A 27,267-nucleotide genomic window follows, 5' to 3' on the forward strand; every position below is an offset into this window, starting at 1 on the left:
ATCACACATATGCTACACACACCTATACCATACCTGCCCATACCTCACACATACCATATCACCCCAATATACACCCTGCACATACCCACATACCATATCATAACACTATACCACATATACCACTCACATATCACACACATACAACACACAAATACCTACACACTACAGACATGCACACTGCATATGTATACCATACCACATATAACCCACAAATATACACATACCATATCATACACACCATACTGCACACACACCACATACACTTCACACACACAGCACGCCCATACACACTGCACACATACTACACACACACACACACACACACACACACACACACACACAAAACATGCCATGTCACACACACACACCACATAGGACCCACAAACACAAACCACATCACACATATGGCATGTAATTACACATACACTGTGAGTGGGTTCCCTCTCAGTTTGTCACTGAGGAATGTGTCTGCAGTGAAGTCAAGTGGCCAGACCGACAGACAGGCACTTGTTACTGAGCTGTTACCAAGTGTTTCCCTTTTAAATTTGTGAAATAGTGGTTCTTATTCACCTCTGTTCTTCACTGAGGCAAGGGAGAGTCTATTGGACAGATTCAGCTCACTGTTCTGAAATTAAACTGACTTCGTATTTGTGTCTTTCTCCCTAGAAACCATGTTTCCTTATATTATCACCTTGACTCTATTTCTACTCATCTTCCTCTTCTACCCTTCCTTTCCTGTCTTTTCCTTCTCTTTCCTCTTCCTACTCTTCCCTCTTTCCATTTCCTTTTTCTTCTCCTCTTCTTCCTTTCTTCCCTTCCTCTTCTCTACCCTTGGTCCACTCTATACTTCTTCCTGCCCCTGACCCCAGACCCCAACACAGAGCCTTTTCCTTGCAGGATCTTGTATAACCCCTCTTGCTCTGGGCTGTAAACTGAAGCCCAGACAATCTCACTAGTGAGCAGATCATGGCTGTGGCCCCTGGGAGAGTCAGCTGTGGTCCTGGCCTCTTGCTACTGAACCTTCTGAATCTTCCTCTCTCCTCTTCTTTGCTTAGACTTCATGTTCTTTTGTGCTCAGCAGTTTCCTTTGGATTTATAGACTCCTGCCTTGGGAGCTATTCTAGTGGAGAGTAACTGCCTGTATGCCTGAGATGGGAAACTTTGTCTAACCTTATTAAATTACTTAGCTTGTCCTGCTAACGTGAAGATATGATTTGGATTTAGTGGGGCCTGAAGCTAAAACAAGGAGAAGAATATAAAATTACTGGTGAAATATATTATAATATAAATATGTTTAGGGGCTTTAAAAAGACCCATGAAAGGGAAGAGCCCTTAAAAATTAAGTTTCACCAACTTCATGATAAATTTATTCATTTTACATCAGAGTCCTCAGCACAAAACCCTGAGATGTGGCACCTTTCCCAAAGTAGGCATCCTTTAGCCCACTGTTGGGTCATGATTGCCAGTATAGTTCTACTGTCATATTTGGTCTTGTCTTATGACTTTCTTTCCTGATGCTGGCCTCTCAGACTTCTCTCTGTCCCCAAGTTTAGTCTCTCCCAACTACTTCATTCCTAGACTGGATGAAATTATTGAATGTTGCGGTAAAAATAAAAAACCCTCATGTACCCTGTTGGTCTCTCCTCTCCTCTCCTCTCCTCTCCTCTCCTCTCCTCTCCTCTCCTCTCCTCTCCTCTCCTCTCCTCTCCTCTCCTCTCCCTTCCCCTCCCCTCCCCTCCCCTCCTCTCCCTTCCCCTCCCCTCCCCTGCCCTCCCTTCCTCTCTCTCTCTCTCTCTCTCTCTCTCTCTCTCTCTCTCTCTCTCTCTCTCTCGTTCCAGCTCCGTGGGGCCATTGGAACTGGTGCTACTTTACCTCAGTGGCTCCAAGCTGCCCCCAAATACTATCTGACCCATCTAGTTCCCAAGGCAGTTTGCCACCATGCCAGTTTCACACCTATCTTGCAGTTCTCTTACTGTGGACTCTGCTCACATTTCTAGCATCCACCCTGGTCCCAGTGGTGGTTATCCTCTTATAACTCTGCTGCTGCTCTGTGTACATTCCCAAAATCTGCCCCCTAATAATTATGGCATAAATTCCCAGCAACCTGTTAAAATCAAGACTCAACAAACTGTAACCCAACAATCAGATTTATATGTTAAATTCTCAATCCTCAATACATCCACACAATAAACTCACAACCAATGGATAAGGATATAAACTGCCCACCTAGATAAAAATTTGCCTATAGAAATTCATCCCAACCACCTTGGCAATTCAAGACCACCCAGATCTGGGTCATCCTTCATCATCTCCATCTTGATTCCCCTTCCTTCTCCTTCTCCCCCACCTTACAAAAGCGTTGTCGCTGCCTTATTTTTTACTGTCCAATCATGACCTTGATCTAACTTGTGTCAGCCCTCACATGCATATAGACATCAACCTACAATCGAACATTGTAGATTGAGATACAATATTCCTGTTGTCCTCTCCACATCTCAAACTCCACCTAGTTTCTATGTATGGCCTGGAATGGAGCTTTTTAGTTCATCTTTTGAGGACAGGAGTGGGTGTTAACAGTGACACAGTTTGTGTCTATCATAAGTGAAGGTCCTGTTTCTGGCTCCATCCATATCCTTAATCAAACGGCCCCTTTCATCCTGATAGAGAGATAAACACTATCTTTCTCCCTTCACTGAACCTTGAACTATGCAACCCTGAAGGCTGTGAGAGCCAGACCTCTACTATTGCACCAGAAGGCATCAAGTCTGAGAGCACAGAAGATCAGAAAGATTCTCACTATGAGATCATAAAGAAGACTTGAAAACCAAGTCTTGCAACTTGAAGTTGGTCTCTAGGAAACTATTCTACTAGGATGCTGAGTAAGGAATAGCTAGCCTGGCTTACCCTTCCAAATGTCTCTTACTTACTGAAGTCATTCTAGAGCCAGGAAAGATGGTGGGCCACCAACTCAAGTGAGAGCCTAGAATAGAATCGGCAGATAGGAAGATGAGACTGAGAGACAAAGACATAGGCTTTAAAAAAAAAACCTTCAGAAATGGAGCTGTCAAAACAGTTCAGTGTTACCTGTCAGTGCTGATGACATCCTCCTCCTGAACAACATGATGGGAGGGGAGAAAATACACTTGTAAATTGTTCTCTAGCATACACATGTGCATGAGCGTGCACACACATGCACGTACACACACACACACACACACACACACACACAGGCCTGATAAAGAAGTGAATAATAATAACTTTAGGAAATACTGTGATTAAGTCAAGGTTGTCCCTGACAGGGTCTTGTAAGGGTTTCTCTTTCCTGCCCAACATATTTCTGTTTCATTGTTCTTCTAGCAAGGAGAGAAAAGGAATAGAGTATGAATTCTGCATCTCGGGTTTGGTTGATTTGTTGGACTACTAAAGAGTCACAGCAAGTCAGAAGAGAGGTAAGAATTTTACAAATTCAGGCTTTTACTGTCATTGGGGAGCCTCAGTTGGGGGGGGTCCCCACTTGTCTCCCATGCCCAGTTGTGTCTCTACTTGCTTTGTCTCTTGAGATGCTGATTTAAGATGGTGGCCTTGCTTCTCTCTTGGTGTTTATGACAACAGCGAGATGCAGTTCTCAGCCTGTGAAGCACTGTAATTCACAGTGCTTGCAGCTTCCAGCGGATGAAGCTCAAATATATAAAGTCTGGGTCGGAAACCAAGGCCTTCAGGATTCTAATCAGGCTCAGTCCTTGCCTCTCAGGGGCTTTTACAACCTGTGGTTGCCTGAGATGAGGAAGCCCCTCTTTGTCCACCAACAGGTAAAAAAGATCTGTGAGAGGTGATTCAATTTCACAGGTCATAAAGTTATATGCCCACTTCTCCCACTTCTTCTTCTTGTTTATTATGGTGGAAAGCTTCCGAGTTCACCATCTATATTTTGTCAGCGGATGGAAATTGTTTTATCTTGCACGTTTCTCCCGCTGCCCTCTCTCCTCCTCCTGGCCTCGCTGGCTTTTCATTCTGTCCTCACCTGAGTCCTTAAATCAAGGCTGGCTACTGGCAGCTGAAAGCAATCTGTGGGACAGACATTAGGAAGCATTCAAGATTTGTGGGGAAGGAAGGTCAGAATGGGCAGCCATTTTGGGCAGAAGGGACTACTTAGCCTCTGTTTCCTCCTAGGCTCCTAAAGTTTGCATATATATGATAAAACAACAACACCTAGTTCCAGTATTTGTTATTTATTTAGTCCTAGAGACCCAGTAAGGAGTCTTGTACCATAGTGTCTTCCTTGCTCACAGCCCCCCAAGAAGGTGTTTTCCTTACCAAGTATCTAATGGTCCCCATGACTGTGGCTGATTTAACTAGAACTAAGCCTCTAATTAAAAGGTTATCTGACCTAGGACTCGCATAGCACAACGCTAAGACAACCTATGGCAGCAGAGTATCCTTGTTGACGCGTCTTTCCTCACTACTTCATTATGAAAGAAAAATCTCAAATCTTTAGACTCTACGAATTACGCTTGAATTCCAATAAACTGTCACTGGCTTCTCTGGTGACCATTTTCTGTGCTGTAGCATGTGCCCTCCTTGGCACCCTCCCGGACATCTGTCCAAACATTTTGTAGTAGAGATTATTTAAAAATCCTGGGTTTCTTCCCTGCCTTGGTTATTGAGTTCCCAGGTGAAGGACACACCCACCGCCTTTACATTTACAATAAGCCTTCAGCAGCACAAGAGCTGGGCAGCTGCTTACCCTACACACTGTCAGTATCTACTTTCTGATCAGTAACCATTATCAGGTCATTACTCAGTATTTACTATGTTCCATCTGGGCTGCTCTTAACTCTAACTGGGCAGCCCGCAGGGCCAAGTTCTCTTGAACCCCAACCCATGGTGGCTTCTCCTTTCTCCTCCCCTACTACGAATCTTTCTTTTCATTAGCAGCAAAGTAAGTTGGGACACCACAGCTGTAGTCTGAGGAGTCTATTGGTAATTGGTGGAGGCTCCAGGGAAGGAGGTTTGTGTGAATGAGGAAGTCAAGACAGAGTCTAGTAATACACATCTGTTAGATCTGTTGATGAGAGGAGGAAATGAGTAAGAGGCATAAAGGGAAACAGAATCCTGCAACTGGCAGCTGAGATGCAGGCAGAATCTGTTTGGGTTGCTGACCTGAGTTTCATTTTAAATGAATCTTGGCTTAAGAGTTGGGCAAAACTTCCAACAATTTCTGAAATGGTTTTAAACATCTTTCTGCCAGATTTTTGTGTTTATTTATTTTTCTTGCATTTAAAAGTTTCTTTTTATTCCCCAATGTTTTGGAAAAGCAGCAAGTCTAATACCACCGCCTCACAGCCCTCCCCACCCCACTTCTTGTTTTGTGTGATGAAACAAAGTTAAAAGGCTTTGAGTATTTTGTTACATAATTGGCACCATCCTCCCTACTATTGCCTATTTGTTTTTTTTTTTTAAATCTAAGACTTTACTCTAGTCTGAAAGTGGTAAGGATTATTCTTTCCATCTTGGGTCAAGTATGGAAACTCAAAAACAGCACATTTAATTCATGTCAACCACAATATTGCCTTTTAACATTATCTGAATATCAAGTTATTGTAATTATTTTTATATATGTGTGTATATACATGCGTGTGATATTAGGGATCAAACTAGGTGGGAAATCTCTCTACCGCTGAGATGTATGTCTAAACCCTCCAATTAGAAAAACAAATATTCAAAAATGTTCTATTACAAATGTTTGTGAATATAGCTGCAAAGATTATTTGTTTTTCTTTTTTAAAAAGTTATGTTTTGAGAATTTCATATACGAGTCCCATATTTACATAGTATTCTATTCTCTCTAACGCTTACCCTCTCTCCTCCTCACTGCTTCTAAAATTCATGGCTTTTTTGTTAACTAATTATTACATGTATTCTCATACATATTTATAAATACCACTTGCTGAGTTTACTTAATGTTGCTTGTATGTATATGTGTTTAGAGCTGACTACATGTGATTCAATAGCCCATCAGGGAGCTTTGTCCAGTAGAAACAACAACTCATCTAGGGGTGGGACTGTTTTAATTATTTTTATATTGCTGTGATTAAACATCGTGGCCAAACCAACTTATAAAATAAAGTTTATCTGGGGATTATAGTTTCAGAGGTTAGAGGTCACGAATATCATGGTAGGAAGCATGGCAGCAGGTAAGTCAGGCAGGCGAGCAGGGCACTGGGGCAGTTAGCTAATAGCTCATGTTTTGTGAGCCAATCAGGAAGCAGGTAGAGTAAACTAGGATGGTGTGGGCTTTTGAAACTAGGAAAAGCATGCTCTCCAGTGGCACACCTCCATCAACTAGGCCACACCTCCTAGTCCTTCCCAAGCAGTTTCTTCAAGTGGGGACCAAGTACTCAGTATTCACAGTATGGCCTGTGGGGACCATATTCATTCAAATCACCACAGAAGCCTTATATTTTTTTTCTATCCATGTTGGCACAGTAATGGCATTGTTACTTTTCAGTCCTTCTTTTGGCAGCCATATTGTTGAGGTGCATGGGAACACTTTCCCTGTCATGTATAGAAGACACTATCTTGCAGCAGACATCCTGGTTCTCTGCCTCTGTTCCACCTCTGCCTTCTCTCTAGCAATGCTCTCAGAGCCTTTGTTGTTAATATATTATTTGGGGCAATGAATCTCATGACCCAGTTCTTCATTGCATTTTGACCAGTCGTGGCTTTCTATGATGGTTTCTGTTTACTGCAAAAAGAATCTTCTTTGACTACAGCTACACTTACCTGAGGATATAAGGATAAATATTCAGAAATGCAGCTAGAAATTATACTGGTTTAGTGAAATGGCAGTAGTTGGCTTTTCGGGGCCCCATGGCTTCAGTAGCCATGAGTAATGGGTTAATAGACCTGAATTCCTTCCTTTTAAGTGCACCTCTAATCTAATTAGATGCTTATTTGTTACTCCAAGATATGAGTAAGTATGACTATTGTACCGTTAGAGGTATCTTGCTATTTTTCTCATTACTGTGATTTGTAGACAGTACATCTGAGTAGGACTATTGATTGGTTTTCTCCTTAGCAGCTTGTAAAGCTCCACCGACACTGAGATCTAGTCTTTGGTGAGGAGACTTCCAGGTCAGTTCCAGCTCAACCTCTCCACAGTATGTAGTGTCTTAATCAGTAAGGTCTTACCCTCACCTTCTAGGAGGCAACCAAGAGCACCATCATAGCCTATACTATTTTGAGAGTCTCTTGGGCTCCCCTGACCAACCTTTTGAAAGGATAATTCCCATGCTAGGCACTGGGGACTTCTACCATTTGGTAATATGCATTTATATGAAAGTGATGTTTTGAACATTGACAATTACAAAGTTAAAAATATCAGTCAACTCAAAAAACATTGAGGGTGATCTGCATCCTGTTGTATCAAATATTCAGCCAAGATTTAATTCTTCATGTTAAATTAAGTAAGCGTATCCATTGTTACCGTATGTAAATTTGCTTTATTTTAATAAATGATAAAAAATTATATGAGTAGCAAATGATTATTTTAAAATAATTTGTGATTTATTATCTATAAATATTTGGTTTACATGTCTATTCTAGGCACTCATAAACCAAGGATTATTTTGGGAAGTGGTAAGCAGATATCCTCTGATCTTCATCTAGCCATGGTGTGTGAAGTCTGGACAATTCCAGCCAAGGAGGAGGGTCTTGGGTGTAAACAGTGAAGCTGATAGGAGTGGAGAGCAGGAGGCTCCAGCTAGCCCATCAGTGAAATGTTGGGACTTAGTGCATAGAGTATGAATCTTAGTCCAGAAGCTGGTGAGTAAAACCGTGGGCAAATATAGAGTAAAGATCTCTAATGTTACAGTGAGAATGTACAAGAGACTTTTTTTCTTAAAGAAATATTCTTCTGTTTATAGATACTGGTGGAGTAAGAGAATATCTAAACTTCCTAAGGTTAGATCCAGTGTTTGAAATTACTCGAGACCCACAGTATTGTTCAAGCACCCATAGCAATGTGGGAGCACAGAGGGACCAAAAGATAAGTGAACAAGAAATAAGGATTAAAAATAGGCAACTGAGCCCATTTCTTGAGTATCCCAAGTTTATCTCGTATTAAAATCCTTTGTAGTTGTACACTGAGTGTTTGGCCTCTAGGGTCAGGGCTACTATTGTAAAAATGCAAAGTAGAAGCTTCTGAAACTGCCTTCTTTCCCATGGCCAGGAATAATACTACCCTCTAGATGGCAACGATGGAGAGGAGATGCCCCTGGGGCCTTCTATCCCAGCTCTGTTTAATCTATTGTGGACTCTGAGGGAACCAGCCAAGTTTCTGGAGACAACTGTAGAGTAGAATTCATGTGGTTAAGTCACAACTCTGACTATAGGTCATGCTGAATATGATCATTGTCTTGGGGTTTATAATGCTGTGGTAAAACATCTTGAAAGGTAACTTGAGGAGGAAAAGGTTTGTTTTATCTTATGACTTGTAATTCATTATTTACAGAGTCAGGGAAGGGATTTCAGGCAAGAACTTGGAGCCAGGAGCTGATGTAGAGGTTACTGAGTGCTGCCTCCTGGCTTTCTCACAGTGGCTTGCTCAGCCTGCTTTCTCATAGCTCCAATGACTACTGGTGTAGGGGTGATGCAGCCCACATTGAGCTGAGCCCACCCTCATCTATCATCAGTTAGGAAACTACCATAGGCTTGCCTACTGGTTAGAATGTTTTTTCGAGTTTTTGTCTTCCCAAATGACTCTCTCTTGTGTTCAGTTGACATAGAACTATAATACATAGTAGTCCATCTGCTAATTTGGCAAATTCTCTTTCACTCATCAGGAAAGAGGGCCAGAAGCTGTTCATATTGACACCCTGTGAGTCAACACATTCCTGCTTTATCTGTGGGCTGTGACTCTCCCATGTCATTATGATGTAATCTGAGGGACTTAGCTATATCTTGGGGTTTCACATTCTAATATACCAGTGATGTACTGATTAGATGGTGTCAGCAAAGCAACCATCATTCTGGTTAATGCATGCCAATGGATAGGAGATGAACTCCACAAAGATAAGACAGCTGGCCACTTGATAAGAGGTTTTAGGGGGCTGATGACCAGAAGCAAATCAGGCAAAAGCACATATTTTGGTATCTTACACTCCAGTTATAAATAAAAAACATAGTGCTTTGTAAGTTTTTTAATTTGGGAAAGAATGTGTCTCACACCTAAGCAAAACCCTTCTTTTCATGTCCTGAGGGATAAGGAAGGACATCAATTCTGATGGGGCTACAGCAGGTAGGAGCAGGTAGGTCCAAGCTGGGTAAGAACAGTGCTGCCCCTTGGATTTAGTGACCTATTGGACACAGTGGTGCTGGGGGTTCTAGAAGATTCATGTTGGAGTTCTTGGCAATCCCTACAGGGAAAGTCACAATGCAGGTTCTGAGGTCATGGAAGTAGGTCCTGACAAACACAAAAGAGCATATATACCTTGTGATTAGAAGTTCTTGAGATATTGGTTCTCAATAGCTAGATAACACTAGCATGTGGGGTATCAAATGACCATACATCCTTAACCTCTCATCACTATACATCCTGAATCTCCCATTACCAGTTGAATTCAACCAGACTCAGTGCATCATAATGCTGGGTGGACCTAGCAGGGAATGCTGTAACCAAGATGGAGCCTCAGCCACTGGGAGGACAGCACACTGTGTGAACAGAACTCTGAGACACCCATGTGCCCCACAGGATGTGCTGACGTGCCTCCTTCAGTCTTACTGCCATCTGTCTCTCTTCTAGCTAGGATGCTGCCCAGCACTCAGTCTCAAAATGGTGGCAGAAGTGTAGGGTGCTGGGCTCTTCCATCATGGCACATTTTAAACTAGATGAGAAGAGGGAGGGTAGTGATTCTCTGCTGAATACTAATTAAAACTATTCTCATCTAATCCTTTCCTCATGAATATTCAGGTTCCTCTTGAATACAAAATATGCTCACCCCTTCCCAAGATCCCCCAGTCTCATCGAATTATGAATAGGCTCAGATTTTAGAATTTTACCATTTATATCAGGTTGACTCTGTGTTTCTTGATTTAGAAACTAGTGTATTGAAAACAACAAGTCCACTTCCTTCCACACACCCAGCATTAAATGGTTGAACATGAAGAGCACAACTAGAATAGATGCTTCTATTTAAGATGGGGAAGAATAAGAGATAAGAAAGCTGGTTCTTTTAGCATTCTGAAATGTTGCTCCAGCCCTGAGGGTAAGGATAATCTTGAATGAACTCAAACCTATTGCCTGGGTGTGGTATTGAGATTTACTGTGTACACGGCTCTTGGGTTTGTTTCTCTGTTTGGGAAGTCTTTCTATAATCTTAAAAGAAAAAGAGTGAAAGATAGAAGGAAGGATGGAAGGAAGGAAGGAAGAGAGGAAGGAAGGAAGGAAGAAAGGAAGAAAGAGTTGGGTATGGTGGTGGACACTCCAATCCACCAGGGGCAGGCAGATCTCTGACTTCTAGGCTAGCCTGGTGTGGTTTGAATATGCTTGGCCTGGCCAGGGAGTGGCACTATTTGGAGGTGTGGCCTTGTTGAAGTAGCTGTGGCCTTGTTGGAGGAAGTGTGTCACTGTGGGCATGGGCTTTAAGACCCTCATCCTAGCTGCCTGGAAACCAGTCTTTTCCTGTTTGGCTTCATAACAAGATGTAAAACTCTCAGGCCCACTAACCCCATACCTGCCTAGGATGCTGCCTTTCTCCCAACCTTGATGAAATGGACTGGACCTGTAAGCCAGCTCCGATTAAATGTTGTCCTTTATAAGAGTTGCCTTGGCTATGGTGTGTCTTCACAGTAGTGGAAACCCTAACTAAGATACCTGGTCTGAAAAGGTGAGTTCTAGGGCAGCCAGAACTATAGAGAGACACTGCCTATAAATAAATAAATAAATAAATAAATAAATAAATAAATAAATAAATAAATAAGCAAGCAAGCGAGCAAACGAGCAAGCAAGCAAGATGAATTGCTTTTGCCACAAACTTTCTGCCTGAAATGTAGAGGTCCTGAGGTCTTCCTAATCTCCCAGAGTCAGACTCTTCCAGTGTGGTTGCTAGCAATATTGCAATACAGAATCCATCAATGCTTTATGGGCTGTTTTCATGTTTGATTTAGTTAAATGCCTGTCCCAATTCCGTGTGTGACACATGTTTTGTCTCGCCCTACTGTCTCATCTTCATCTTCGCTGGTTTTGTGTGAATATCAGAATTCTGTATTCTGTGAACCTACAGGCTTAGATTTCAGCTACCCTTCCGTGCAGATGCAGACGCCTCATGAAAAATGTCTCTATCCATCTGAGAGGCTTCAGTGGATTGTTATAGAGCCACTGGGTCGAGGCAGTGTACTGCGCGCCCCTGCACTGTCTTTTCTCTGAAACCGTGATTTAATGCTTACATTTGATTTGACAAGGGAGAGTTTCACTTCCTAGTCTAAAAGTTATGGAATTTTCAGCTCCCCATTTTCTCCTAATGCCTGTCCTTTCCTTGGTCTGTCTCCTCTTGCAATACCTTTAATGCACAGACAGCTAAAACTTGCCCTGGTTTCCACACTTTGCCCTGGAATTCCTCTCCCAAGCCAGTGTTTCACTGGGTGCCTTTTCTGCCCTCCAGAGTGTCACAAGAGGCATTTTACTAGACATGCTACCATCATGCAGCACAGGGTACCCTTTTCTCAGCTTCGCTGAATAGTTTTCCTTGGGCTGGGGCTGTGCTATTTATTTTAGGTTTTTGCTAACATAAGCTCCATTTGTAGGCCTACATTTCTCTATCAGTCAGCAGTCACTGCAAAATGAGCTTCATCCTATGTGCGGCATATCCTAGCAACGTTTATGACCTGCCGTACATTGCTTCTGGTCAGTCTCATTCATTTGGCTCCCGTAAGTGGACTGTGATGGCTGCCTCCTGCTCTAGCCAGAGTGGCTTCATTCCACCTGATACTTTATTTTGGAAATTGTGAGCTATCCAAGGCATTGACAAACCCCAAGCAAACAGGAACGTTGTGCACAAATGTTTTAAACCTTGTCATATTTGTTGATATCTTATTGGACAAATCAAGTCACATTCCCAGCCAACAACAGGTGTGGGAAAGCCTGTGTTCTCACAGTTGATGGAGCAGAGTACTTTTTGAAAGCTAATCTGAACTACCATTACTCCATTATTTGAGGAAGCATTACAACACAGCTAAGTAGAAATTTGGGTATATATCTGAGTTTGGATTTCCAGACAAATAAAAATATTTAATGACATATGTAGTCCTAACCAAGGATGAGATTGTCAGGGTGTGTGTGACTATAAAGAAAAGAGATGTAAGGTTTTACCTAAAGGAAACTGCATCTCCAGTGGTTGACAGAGGGGCTAGAAAGAAGGCCACCAATAAAGCAAGGGCAAAATCAGGAGGGTTCTGGGCTTGGTGAGAAGTATAGAATGTACTGGGACAGTTCTTATGCAAAATATGATACTGTTTTTCCTTTTCCTGAGATAGTGTTTCTCTGTGTAGCCCTGACTGTCCTGAAACACTCTCTGTAGACCAGGATGGCCTCAAACTCAGAGATCTGCTTGCCTCTGCTTCTTGAGTGCTAGGATTAAAGTGTGAGCCACAACTGCTTGGATATATACTTTTATTTTTTAAATCACATTTTTATTTATATGTTTTGTGCAGGCGTATGGGTTGTGGGGGTAACTATGAGGTCAAAGGACAACTTTTGAGAGCTGCGTCCCTTCTTGGGTCAAGTGAGTTCAAGGGAACAAGCTCACCTGTCAGGCTTGGCAGCAGGTAACTTTACCTGCTGAACACTGTGTTGATCCTAGGTAATGCTATATCTTTAGTGCCTACATGATAGAAGAAGAAATGTGTAGAAATTAATAAGATGAACAGGGTGTTGCTGTAAAATTATTAAAAAAAAAAGCTGTCTTTTACCCCCACTAGATCTGGCCCCACAGTGCCTCAAGATATCTGATAGATATCTTAATCTCAGTCAACAAAGCCTCTTACCTGCTTCACTCCATCCCATATCACACTGCTGATGGCCTCTCTCTGAGCCTGGCAACAATCTCTCTACCCATCCAGTTCCCAAGGCAGGCTGCCACCATGCCAGACATATACATTTCAGTTCTGTGGTGGCCTAGTGTCTCCGCCACCACAAACTCTCTTACACTTAAATCACCATTTGAAAGAACACACAACACAATAACCTCTGATCCAATTGATAAGATATAATTTCCCACCGAAACATACAAAGCCCTGTATGCATCTATCCCTTAAGGATATTCATAATAACCTGTAAATACAGAGTGGAATCTTAACATCAGCCTCCATGTTCTCTCCATGGCTTCTCCTCCCAAGTCCCCTTCTGCTCCAGTCTCCTCCTCTTCCCTCAAACTTTTCTCCTGTCCATCCTTCCTTCTCGTCCAATGACAGGCCTCATTCCTTCTTGTACCTGCCTTCACCTGTATGACATCCTAAAACAGGGAAGCTTGAGAATCTGAAAAAGAAAAGTAACAAACTCTAAGAAAACACAAGAAGCACATGGTAATGGCTGTCTCATCAATAAAACGGACACCAGGATATACCAAATGGCACTGGCAACACCAAGCTTGCTCATTGGAAACGTCTGACACAGTTGACAGAATTAGGGGAAGGTAATGTGTTTTGGATAGCTTTTGTTAACTTGATACAAGCTTGAGTCATTTGGGAAGGAACCTCAATTGAGAATATGCCCTTCCTTACCAAGCAAACAGCTTGCCTATGGGCAAGCCTGCAGTGTGTTTTCACTGTGAAATGTGCTGTCTTTGGGCAGGTAGTCCTGGGTGCTATAAGAAAACAGGTTGAGCAAACCATTAAATAGTGTTCCCTCATGGCCTCTGCTTTGTTCCTGCTCTGATTCCCTTCAGTGACGGACTGTGATGTGGAACTGTAAACTGATATAAATCTTTTCCTCCCCAAGTTACTTTTGGTCATGGTGTTTTTATCTCAGCTATAGAACCCTTAATTAATTCAGGGTTTCTCAGTTCACGAGTCAGACTGGAATCACTGGTGCTAACCAGAAGACTGAGCTTCAGGTGCTGCACGTAAAGGAAGAAATGAAGAGCTCAATAATCAAGTTTATGTCAAGAAACTTGAAAACGCATGGGAAAAAAGGACCCCAAATAAGTTACGAAATCTGAAACAAGAGCTGAGGCTGACTAGCCCAGTAACAGTTGACAATATTGAACCTATTCTACAATTCACTCATAAAGCGAGTTTAATTGTTCTTTGAATGGGAACACAGCTAAATCGAGCTGCGACACATTTTATAATTCCCAGTTGCAATCAGCAGCCAATATACATGCTCATAAATATGAAATATAAGATATATACATGTTGGAAAGAGTCAAAGAATAAATAAAATATAAATAACAAAAGCATAAGAGAATGTGAACTGAAAACATGAATTACATTTATATACCCTCAACTCTAAGATGATGCTGATGCTGCGAATATGAGTCAGGAATTAAACGAAGCTTATAGACATGTCCTGTACTAAGCGGTGGATTCACTCATAATGGGAGAGTACAGGCATCAAACCTACAGAAAATAAACAAAATGGGAAGTCTAGAGTCAAACAGTATTGTAACTAAAATGAAAAGTTCACTGAATAGTTTAGCAGCATAGTGCGTATAGCAGAAGTGTCACCCAACACAAATCTAGATAGAAATTTCATGCACCCAAGAAGTGGGAGAAAATATAGAGCAATATGTCTACCAGTGGCCTGTACAGAAATACTAAGTAATCTGATATATGCCTAAGTGGTGTCCCAGATTGAGAGATAGAGAATTGTGTGGAATGATATGTTTAAGATAGGCTGTACTGTTAACACACTGGCTGAAAGACCAAGCTAGGACAAATAATTAAGGGTAAACCTTGTGCAGTCACCTGTGGTGTTTGGTTGGAGTTGGACTCCCCTGCTACCCTATGCTCTCTGTGTTATGCTCTGGTGCAGTAAACACAGAGAGTTTGGGGAACCTTCAGGTGAGGCCTCGCTGGAGGGAATTGACTCCTGGAATTTGAAGGCCTTATGTATTATATCCCAGCTCCATCGTGGTAATTATTTTCTGCTTTATGACTATTAATGAGACATAACCAGCAGTCCCTCACTGTCACTGCCACAGCCATAAAAGCCACTCTCGCCCACTACGCCTTCTCCACCACCACAGGCTGTATGTACTTGAAGAGATCAATAAACTACAGAGAAGCGATGTCTAAGAAAATGGAGAAGGGTGAGGTTGGAGATGACCGTGGAGATGTGTTCATGGGTATTAGAAAATACCAAGCTCTCCAGCTGGGCCACAAACATATAGGAGCAAGTGTGTGAACCGGAGTTAAGACTACAAGCAGTTCAGCTGGTGGGATGATTGTGATGCATACATTTCTTGTTGACGTCTGCTGATCTTGTACCGTCTATCGCCATTCTCTAAGAGGAACATGGAATGCCAGAATTGAGTTTGGGGAACAGTTAAACAGAGGCACACATACTGTTCCCTTGCCCCCCCCCCATTCCTGGCCCTGTGTCTTTTCTACCCTTAACCTCGGTGCTCCATTTCTTCACCCTGTGCTTGGGCATCATCAGGACATGTAGAGAGGGGCTTAGATCATCTCACCTGTCTCTTCCTGGAGCTTCTCTTTCCAGGACTCTTCTCACTACAGGTGTTGGCTCTTCTCAGGAGCTGCCACTCAAAATGGCGAAACTCACATCAGAACTGAAACTTTCAGCCCCTTGACTCCGGGTTTCCCCTCGGCATTATCAAGGTCTTCCTCAGTGTGCAGGCAGCCTCAGAAGCAAAGGTCTGCAGGATAAACAGGGAGTATGTGTGAAACCATGTATACTAGCAGGTATGTTTTAAGGTGAAAACGTACAGGTCACCACTGAATATTTCTACTGCGTGGGCAAGGAAACACATGGTCTCAGCATGAGTGTAACATCCTGGGTAACATTGAGAAATAATTGCAGCTGAACTCTGTTGACAGCTGATTCTTCACACTAAGGAGGGTTGGAGATTAACAAGTTCATGTCTTTATAGTTCTCATTATTACCTTCTAGTCTTTCTTTCTTCCATCTTCCCTCTCTGTTTCTCTTACTCTCGCTCTTTCTTTCTCTCTTGCTATCTGTATCCTCCCAGATTCTTGTGTTCTGATGATAATACTATTCAGATTCTGGGGAGAAGATTAAAAAAACTATAGAAAGAAAAAGGAGAGGACTCTTTGACCCCAGACTTCTTTGGACATCTATGAATAGGCATGTGATCCTCAAACAAAAAGATATAGGGCATAGCGAAGGAAGAATTAAATCCCAAGAAAAAGATGGGGACATATCAGAAAGAACCTTGATGCCTAAAAGATCAAGGATCAACAAGCCCGGGAGTTTGAAGGGACTCCTGCTGGTGTGTACGATGCTTTTCTACATCTGGGACCAAAGCCTCCTCATGCTTGAGAAGCATAAGGACTGTGCTACTGAAGTTCACAAGAAAAGTTAAATGTGAGCCGCCGGCAAGCTGAATATCAATCAGGCAAATAACAGACCCAGGGTGACCGCTGTAGGCTGGTGCCGCACTGACAGACGTGGGCTGCCCAGACAAAGAGAGATTAGTTTATTTCTGGCATTTTAAGGAAGCACTGATAAGCTTGAGTGTACTCAGAGAAGATTAAATAGATGGTTGGAACACTGGGGACAATGGCACAAGATGAATAGCTGCCAGCTGCAATCACGGAAAAGATGGGACAAGCCACAACGAAGGGCCCTGTAGCTGCTTCCAGCATTTCAAGGGCTGTAAAGCTCAAAAGCGCCAAGACCTATTCTCCGCAGCTTTAGAGGGTACAGCCAAGATCAAGGTCGAAAAGTTACAAGGAATCAAATTTCATTCAGTGTAAGAAACCCAACCGTGGCTGAGATTTACATGGTGAGTCACATTTGCTCTCAGTGCATCATCGGACTTTGGGAAGAGTTCAGCATAATCGATGGTCCCGTGAGGTGCCAGGCAGGCTACGCAGAGACAATCACCTTGGACTAGGTGATGCTGAAGATCATTCCCAGCTGAGGCTCCTCAGCAGAGAAGAGGAAGACAGGAAATCAAAGGCACAGTTATCCTGTTCTGTCCCAGGTTGTCATGGAGAAAGGTATAAAAAAGTAAATAAAACAAATCCTGTTCACCACATGCAGAACCTCTTGAGTGAGGCATTCAGGTTTCTGGGGTCGTCAGGAGGATACTGGTGGCCTCCCTAGAGAGGTCTACACTGACCTCATGACCTGGAAGACTATACCAATGCCCTGGAAAGCTGCACTAATGCTCCATTCTGTCACTTTCTAAGACGACTTTGAAGAATTTTTCTTTTTCCTTCTGCACTGCGGTTGTGTTTTCTGTTATCTAAGATGATTGGACTCTGTGTTCTTTAAGACTTTTAGAGAGTGTGTGTTTTACAATGATCAGGTTTTATGAAGCTTGGTGGGAGCCTGGTTTTCTGCATGCATGTGCACGTAGGATGTAGTTCAGTGGTGGAGTGCTTGCTTAGCATTCACAAGGCTGTGGGTTCAATCCCCAGCACTGCCACAATTTCAAAAAAGAGAAAAGATAATTGGTACTGGATTCTGATTCTGGTTAGGTCAACAAAAATAACGACAGAAAATACTGTGCATTATGCATTTAACTTTCTAGTAGCAATTCCTCCACCTTGGGGAGGTGGTAGGGGGCCAAACCACATACAACAAGGGAGAGACACAGGGTATATGTACTGTGTGTATTTACAGACTTAAAAAGTGACAGATACTTGTAAATGTATTCATAATTTTAAATCATAAGATTGGCATCTTATGTGTTTTAGAGTATCAGCTTTTTTACATGATTGAGAAAAAATTAACTTCAATAATAGGACAGGATGAGGAAACATGTTAATAGAAGTAAGTAGTTTTATGAAGCTTTAAGAATGCTGTCTTACTGAAATAATATCCAAATACACATTGTTGCATAAAATATACTTTAGAAAATAGTTAAGACTAGGTAGGGCCTAGTGATGTGTGCCTGACATTCCTAGATACTCAGGAGGCTGATGCAGGACCGTGGCAAGTTCAAGGCTTACCTATGCTACAGAGGAAGTTCAAGGCCAGGCTGGGCAACTTAGTGAGACTGGAGTGGAAAGAGGCCTGGGGATACAGGTTTGTGACAGTGTGCTGGTTTAGCATGACAAGATCCTGCTGGTGAAGAAAAAAGAAGAAAAGTCAAGAGTGAAAACAGCCCCCAGTGATTGACTTCTTCTAACAAGGCTCTACCTCCTAAAGGTTCTACAACCTCCCCAAATAGTGCCACCAACTAGGGACCAAGTGTCCTAATATGTGAGCCTGGAGCTACACTTCCCATTTAAACCACTGCACATGGTGGATGCCTATGCAGAGGGTTGAACCTTAGCTCTCAGAAAGACAAAGCAAAGGGTGTTGAAGGAGTAACCCATCTGATAAGGGAATTGAAAATAGTAAGTGTGCTAGAAGGGCTAAAAGCTCAATAAGGTGGTTCTGTAGCTCTACTCTGAACGCCAGTACTAGTGTATTCTCTTTTCAAGTGCATTTGGGTCAGTTGCAGACCTTTACCATAGACTAAAATACACAGAAAAGTCAATTTTAGAAGTTTTAGAAAATAGAAACAATAAACCAGCCTCTTTTAATAATGATGATGATGATGTTGGTGATAATTAATAATAATAACAACAATAATGCAATTCCTGACTTCTCTTCAGTCAAAGGAAAAACACAACACAAAACTGTGGAGTTTGTAGAACTGGGTCTGTCTGAAGCTGATACATACTTGGAAAGCGCACATAGAGGGGAAGATTGCTGTTCAATGACAGCATTAACAGCTCAGCAGCACCGAAACCAAATGAAAGAGATGGACAGCCTTTCAGAATACGAGCCTCAGTGAGTTGAAAGGTCTTGGTTCCCTTTGTCTTTTGAGACGAGCTCTCAGTATAAAACCCAGTCTAGCTTCAGATCCCTCATCTGCCAGCTTTAGTCTGTCAGGCGATGGGTTGACAGGCCACAGGTGTTGACATTGTGCCTACCCTGGCTGGGTGTTTTAATGAAGGAGAGAAATCTATTTACAGTACCAACAAAAAAAAATCTAACGGTAAACTTAGGAAAGGGTGCAAAGCTGCAAAAGAAAGAAAGCTGCAAAATAGATAAATGTAAGTACCATTCTCTCAGAAATGATAAGAAAACCAGGTGGGCTGGTTTTATAAGTGCTGAGACCCACAAATTGTGGAACCCAGGTGACATATGCATAACAATTATTGTGATTTTTGTATATTGGGAATTTTTATAATCAACTAATCTATAAAATGGTTCATCCTCATATTAAAAATGGAGGTATTCAAGGTCTAGCCCTATGATGTTAAAGCCTACCTAGATCATTACATGAGTTAATTAAAATGATTTGATTAAAATTTTCAACCAGACTTAGTTAAGGTAAATCTCTTTGAAATCTCTAGTTATTAGAAAATTAATTCCACATGAATATCTCTGGCCCTGGAAGGGACAGCTATTTTCTTCACCACACTCATGCTGCGATGGTGGAGGAGGGCTTCCATCTTCTCTCAGCTTCTGAGAACCAGGTAAAGTAAGCTCGGAAGGGAAAGGGAGCTGAATGGGGCTTCAGTTCCCGGGCCAGTGGCTTGTTCTGATTGGTACCCTAGGAGCCTGTGTCCTCAGGCTTCTGTCTGTCTTAGACTCTACCCAGGGGGAAAAGGTAAGCCTGCTGACATAATCTTCAAAGAAGAATGCTTGACTCACTGGAAATTCCAGACAACTTACTCCTTCTCGGAGCTAATGCATTTAATATGAGCTGAGGATATTGTCTGCTTCGGAACAAAGCTGACCTCTCACCCAGCCCCAAGCTGTGGCTTCTTACCCTCTAGAGTGGCGCCAGCACACCCTTCATCTTGAGCTTTTCTCATTGTTGTGAGGTAATAGCATAAAAGGAACTTAAAACACATGGCTCATGTTGGAGGGTAGTCTGTAATGGCAGTGAAGGAATGATGGCAGAAGCAATTGTTGACTACTCACAGGCTAGATTTTGGTCAGTTATTACCCTTAGGCCAGCCCCACAGTGATCTGCTTCCTCCAGAGAAACCCCACCTTTCAAAGTATCTGCAGCCTCCCAAAAGCCACTAACCAGAGTCTGTTTCAACACATGAGCCTGTCTCAACATTTCTCATTCAAACCATGGCAGAATCATCGCCATGCTGATTATTTTTTTAAATAGTACTGAGAAGGCTAGGCTGACTCTATAACAGGCTTCAAATTGGCAGATCAGGAATCTAGGCGAACCCAGACAAGTCAGTTACTAGGGAAAAACAACAACAACAAAAAGCACAAAAAACAGGCTTCAGGCAGCTAACTGGAAACTGCCCTACTATCAGAAGCTGCCTGAAGCAAGGGCAATGGGTCAGCAACAGTTTGCAGACCTCTCTAGCAACAGTTTTTAGCCTCCATATCCTGGAAATGGTTCTGGAATGCCCCTAGAGATGGAGCAAGATAAAGGTCACTGACCCTGAAATTCCCCACTGAGCCATCTCTCCAGCCCCCCCCACCCCCCACAATGTGCTTTAAATTGGACCTGCAATCTCACTTTGCTGTCTCCATCTTGGAATGGGAGACCACAGTGTGCTGGACTTCTGCAGAGCACAACATTCTTTGCTTTCATATCTATCTGAGTCTGGGGCATCATTCTTCGATGAATCACGGACCGTTACAGTACAAAGAAGAAAAGAATTGCAAATTCCAATCATCATTTAATGTTGCCTATGTATATTCCTTACTTAACCCCAAAGAAAGTCATAAGATGTACTATTTTTGTTCTTATTTCATTTGATTTTTTATTGTGTGTGCATGTTCAAATGTGTACAGGGTGTGTGTGTGTGTGTGTGTGTGTGTGTGTGAGTGGTCAGCCAGACATAAAGGTCCAGTGTCATTCATTCCTCAGGACCCATCCACCTTGGTTTTTGCATTCTCACTAGCCTGGGCTCCTGATTAGGTTAGACTCATCATCCTCCTGCCTCCATCTTACCAGTACTGGGATGACAAGCACACATGTGGCTTTTCACATGACTTCTGGGGACAGAACACAGGATGGCTGTGCTTATATGGCAAGTACTCTATATCCCGAGTCATCCCTATTGTCTCACCTTCACTGTTTTAAATTGGTACTGTTGGGGTGGACTCATGGCGAAGACGAGTTTTGATTTTTCTGTATTCATCCCATAGACTGGGTATGTCAGCACTAGGCTTTGTTAATCTTCACCTTGATTGGACCTCTTCCTTGATTTTGCAACCAGAATTCAGGAGACACCTTCTTCCTTTCTATACAAGACCCTCCAAGTGCTATTCATCCTTCAACTGATGAACATACATTTCTTCTTGACTCCTGAAGTTCTGAACCTCTCTTCTTCCCACTGAGACAGCTTGTTCAGACATGTGTGCGGGCATGTGTCTGTCTCATGTTGTGTTGCCATCAGTGGGCATAGGACTTACTGTCAAGGACACACTGTTCACTTTCTGTTTCTTCCTCATTGCACAGAGTAGGCATACTCAACAGTGTTTGGGGGAAGTCCATGAGATTTTGCTTAATACAGTTTAAAGTCATGCCCTCCCTCTGAACATGTTCCTTATACTAGGAATCCTATGGTAAGTAGAAGCAATTCTTGTAATAAGTAGACAGGTTCATATCGAGATAAAATAATAGTGTTAATGATAATAAGCAGTGATATAATAATTATGGTGATCTCATAACCTTGAGTTACAAGGTTCTTCCCATTCAGATTATAATGATTTGGATCAGTCTCATTTATTTTCTCAACATGCCTGCAAGCCAAGCAGAAGGTTGTCCATGTAATGTTAAGAATGGAAACCTATGTGGGGAACTTTGGACTCAAGGTTGTGTTTGAGTGCCAGCTCCGGCACGCATCTGAGCAAGCTGCTTAATCTCTCTGTGCTCTTTACAAAATAGAAGTAACGATGTGACCAAATGTGCAAATCCATCAGGGAGAAAATGAAGTAGGCGGAGTTCTCAGCACAGGGACTGGTGTGTAGTATATACTTACTATGCTGTATAGGTAGCATTGGTTTAAGTGACAAGAAGACAACATTGGACACAAGATGATTAGATAATTTGCTTAAGAAAACTAAGACTGGAGATGTTTGCTTCATGCATGACCTCACTGCTCCCATATTATCCCATTCCCTGCTAGTACTTTACTCTATCCACCATAGACTCTGAAAATGAGGGAGCTGTCTGGGCTTTTTCCCCAGTTCCTGAGAGCTCACTTCTCAACTTCAATGTTCCTGAGAAAGAGGAGTACCTTTGCTACTCATGATGGTCCTGGAAGGTTCTTTTAGGAGATGACTTCTGATATAGCCCAATAGTTTATATTAAGGGATGGCCCAGGAGTAGGGCAGGCCATACAAGAGAGCAGAGGGCTGAATCTGGAGTCAGTATGAGACCAACCTCTGCGAAAAGCTAGAGGTGGCATCAGATAGTCAGTGGGTTCTTAAGTCATAGCCAGTGTAACGAAGCCCTAAAACCCTTAGGACAGAGCAGATCAGCTGACCTCCTTGTTGGTAGTAGTTTGCACATCATCATTAATGAGTCACACACAGTGCACACGTTCCCTGGGGAAAGGACAGAGCAAGCTCTGCATCGGAGACTCCTCTCCATTATGGCTGTGCATATCTCTCCCTGGGCTATTTCTGGTGGTTTGTGTTCTTTGACTTGAAACAACTGTGATGAGAAACACTGCACTTTTCTGAGGTCTGCTGTCTGTTCTGACAAATTAAAGGACCCTGGAAATTGTGGTTCCGTTCTGAAGTGGGGAAGGCCAGAGAACTCCAAAATGTTCAGAGAGTGCCTAACAGGGTCATTCAGAAAGTATTTTACACTTAATCGATGAAATGTGGACTAGTTCTGGCACTTGATGTCAGAATTTCTGCAGTCCTTGACCACAGACCCTCACCAGTGACAACACATTCACCCCCAGAGTTATAGGCAGGATTTGTGAGTGTGACATTTGTTAACTGTTTTGGAAGTAGGTATGCAAAGGGCTCATGGTGACCTCATGGTCCTTTAAGTAGCAATCACGTTGACGTTATAACACCTTGGGATCATTCATATGTGGCACTACTTGGTCTTTTCTTCACAAAATCTCTCCCCAATTTCCAGACAAACTAATTTATCACCCAGTCTGTACCTAGTGGGGTAGTGGGATGGGGGTGGGGATGTTAGGGGACACCCTGAGGACAGCTGCAGTGTGGATGCTGGGATCCAGTGCCCTGCTGGGGGAAATGGCTTTCTTGCTAGAGATATGGAAACCATAAGTAGCACCCTGTAGTGACTAAGGGCTTCAGACCCACCCAAGTCTATTTACAGTGTTCCACAACTTTCTGAGAACAGCGTCTCTCCATGGCATCTGCTCTTTGCTCTATTGGCTCTAATGTATTTAGATAGATTCGTCTTCTGTGAGGCAGAGCCCAAGTTCATTAGAATCATGTGTTCTGCTTCAAAACCTCCCTTAATCTCCCCAGGTGCACTCTAGGCTTTTCCAGTTGTGCTCACTAACCTTGGACATGGGTATTAGGAACAATGCTAATGGTCTTAAATTGCTTTGTAGTCTCTTCTCCTGGATTATACTGGCAGCAAAAGAAAGAAATACCAATTAAGCCCTGAGAGCCATTTTGCAAATGCTCTTTCTCTTAAAGCGACCCCAAATGGAAAAGGTGCAGACAGAGCTGTGGTGTGCCGTGCATGTTGACTCCTTCCTTTCAAAGGGATCTAATCTTCTAGAGTGGGCACTGGGCAATGCTTTGAATGCTGTATTAAGGGCCACAAAAAGGCACCTCATGCATTTTGGATAATAGCATGCTGGTGCTTTGCTAATGCTGATCATAAAGGGGTATTTGTTATTCATTACATATGGGGCTTTGGAGAGCTGTGCTTTTCCTTAACCCCTTCTCAGAGCAGACAGCAGACTGCTCCAAAATCTTCCTGTTAGAAATGCCAGACTCAGTCTGGGTTGCACTGCTTGGATATAGGGATGTTTGGGATATTGTTGGAGAGCAGGGGTAGTAGCTTCCAAGAGAGGAGTCAGCTTGGCACAAAGACAAGGATAAAAGCCAAATATTTATTAACCTCACAAGTCAAGACAAGATACATAATCAAAAGGGGGAAATGTAGCTTCCAGGAAAGTGTACAGTTATTCTGCAGCAAAGATTCACACAGATACCATTTGCAATTCACTCCAGTCATCCCACTTCCAAGTGCCTAGCTAAGACTCAGCTACCTGTTTTCCACCTCGGTCATACTCTTAAGAGCATTAATCACAATAGCCCAAATTAGAAGCAATTTACCAGCTGAGTGGGAACCAGCCTATGCTGACAATGAAGTACTGCACAGCCTTTGAAGTCAAGGGACTTTTGACATAACATTACCACATATATGTTAAGTGAAAGGAGCCATGTGCAGGACAATATTGAGAGTCACCTTATAGGTGACAGCTAGACAGATTCTTAGATACAGAAAACTGACAGTTTCTATGAAGGGGGGGGAGGAGAATATGGGATTAAGCGTTTTTTATGTGCATTGTACAGATGGTGGTGATGGTCACAGAATATGTTCTTAGTGACACATAACTCTTGCATTCAGAATGATACCTTTCATACTCATTTTATCACTACTAAGACTAACATAAGGAGGGTTCAAAACACCTGAGATCTTTCTTATTGTTTGCTCCAGGCAGCCCCTATAATCTCTCTCTCTCCTCTCTTTCTGGGGCCACAGCATGCCAGGAGGTGTTAAGCATATCAGCTAAGGGTAAAGTTGGGGTAGAGCAGTAACTGCATGCATGAACAAGGTGCTACAAACACTCTGAGAAAACATCTACAAAGAAAAGGAGCATCTGAGCTGTCAGAAGAGTTGCCCAGCTGCAGAATGGCTTTGTGAACAATGTCCTTTGGTGTTTCCCCTTCCACATCCTATGAAGTCTGTCCTTTGATTCCAGTGCTTGCTCATGCACTTTTTGTTGCTCTGAAACATAAGCTAAGAGTCATTTTCAGAGCGAAGGGATACTGCTTTTACTCTCTTCATGGTCCTTTCTGGGGCTTCTCTCCTTAGGGGTGCTCCGTGGGCAGTGTGCTCAAAGCTACTTCTCTGGTGAACTCATCTACAATTCACTTCATCCCTGATACTTCCCAGGATAACCAGCAGAAAGGATCCGTGAGGGGAGAAAATCCAAGCCAAGTGTCCTTTCTCCACTTGCTAGCTCTTGCAGAGTTAGCCACCTTTCTGCATGATTGATTACAACCCAAGGTTTCCATTATTTTTCAGAATGACACAGATCTTAGAAAACACTGTGTTTATGATTAATGTCATGTTATAAAGGACAGAGGTGACAGCCAGATGAAGAGATGTGTGGAGCAAGACAAAGAAGGTTCCAAGGCATCACCATTTGCCCTTTGACCTCACTACTCCCCCACCATGGTTGTGTTCATAGGCTTTGTGTGAGGCCTCACCAAGCAAATGTAACTGCGCTTACACCACTGAATACTCTTTCTTCTGCCTGGCATTGAGAATGGACCCATTAGTTTCCAAATCTACATTATGTTCTCAGTTGCTCTAAAGTAATGACTCCAGCCTTGTGAAGGCTCAATACAACATCTCCATCTACAAGGCTCATGCTCAAGAACCAATGGGCTAAGTTACTAAATAAATTGCAAAAACAAGCAAAAAAACAACAACAACAAAACAAAAAACAACAAAATAAAAACTTGAAAATGTTATCAGTGCCTATGCAGCTGAGGTCCTGGATAGGGCCTGGCAAGGGGAGGCAAGGGAATGGAGATAGGACAGATACCTTGCACAGAAAAGGTGAGGTCAAGTAGGCTGTGGGCACTCTAATGGATGGTACCAACTTTCTCAGCAATAATTACGTACAATGCAGAAGAGTCAGTCTTGGCAGGAGGTGTCTGTAGATTATCAACATCTAAGAGGAGAAGGCTGCAGTTGTTAGTTTTTGCACAAACTGGTCAATCATTTGTAAGCACATATACTTGCACACATTATCAGCCAGACCAGAGGATGGCTTTGCTTCAGTGAGAAGGCTTTGCCGATATTCTCTAGGTCTGAAGTATTGGTCCTTGACATAGCTGTGCCTATTTTAACAGCATAATTCACAAAAGGCTTTCTCTGCTCCCCACAAATGTTATAAGTAAGTTTATAATTTTGTTCTGGGTTGAGTTCATTGCTGTCTTAGCATGCTTGTTCCCTGTTCCTAACCCCTCCCTTGAGGCTAAGTGCATATCATGGCCCGTCGTCGGTCATTAACAGAACTCTGATGTGATCCAAAGAAACTTCTTGTACCACTCAGGGAATTTCAGGCATTTTTGTTTTATTTTGAGCTCTGTGCTCTAATTCAGCAAAACAGGAACACATACCCTTTATTACCTCACAGCAGGCATGGACACTATCTTTCTTTTCTGGATAATGCTTGCATGCTGGTCATATGGTTGGCTATAGACTACCAATGATAGATATCAATTTTCCCAGCTGTCAGCAAAAAGATGAGGGAGAAAAGCCCTGTTTCAGTGCTTTTGGATTCAGATCAGTGCTGTTTGATTCAGATCCCTGGGCTAAAGCACTGTGACTTGCCTGAGGATTCGTGGAAACCAGAGGACAAGGCTAGTCCCTCAATTCAGTCTTTTAGGCCTGAGTTCCTGCTGGGTGGGCCAGGGGATATCCTGCCCTCTGATTCCTCTTAGAGCTTAACAGAGATGCTTCATGCAGCGTTCTGACTGCCCTCTTTCCCCATTTTTTCGTGGTCAGTGGATTAGCCAAGATCGATTTTTCTGCATGGCTAGGAAAGGCCTTAGGTTAAAAGATAAAAAGGTAAATTCCTTTTAAATGTAATTTAGATTTTCCCGCTGGCATTAGTTCCAACATCAACTGCAGAATCTCTTTGCTGTTGACGAAACACCTGGGCCCTACTAAAGCTTCAGCGATTGGCAAAGCTGGCTGGCTTTGTAGCATAGCTAAGCAGGGTGGTCTAGAAGGATCTGCCCTGGGGGTCCTCTTGCTCTCTTTTCTTTTCCTCTCTCTTTCTCTTTCCCCCACCCCCAGCTCTTTGTGGGTGTGAAGCTAGACCACACACTTGTTTATT

General features: G+C 42.7%; 1 long non-coding RNA gene across 2 annotated transcripts in view; it reads left to right on the forward strand.

Moving 5' to 3' along the window:
- Positions 1-2,877: 2,877 nt before the first annotated feature.
- Positions 2,878-27,267, forward strand: part of LOC102549394 (uncharacterized) — a 317,008-nt gene continuing 292,618 nt past the window's right edge. For both annotated transcript variants that reach the window (XR_359256.5, XR_010057157.1), the window contains exons 1-2: positions 2,878-2,972; positions 3,358-3,449. This is a non-coding gene — a long non-coding RNA (uncharacterized LOC102549394). The remainder of the gene's footprint in view (positions 2,973-3,357; positions 3,450-27,267) is intronic.

The sequence above is a fragment of the Rattus norvegicus genome, chromosome 13 (genome assembly GCF_036323735.1).
Source record: "Rattus norvegicus strain BN/NHsdMcwi chromosome 13, GRCr8, whole genome shotgun sequence".
NCBI lineage: Eukaryota > Metazoa > Chordata > Mammalia > Rodentia > Muridae > Rattus > Rattus norvegicus.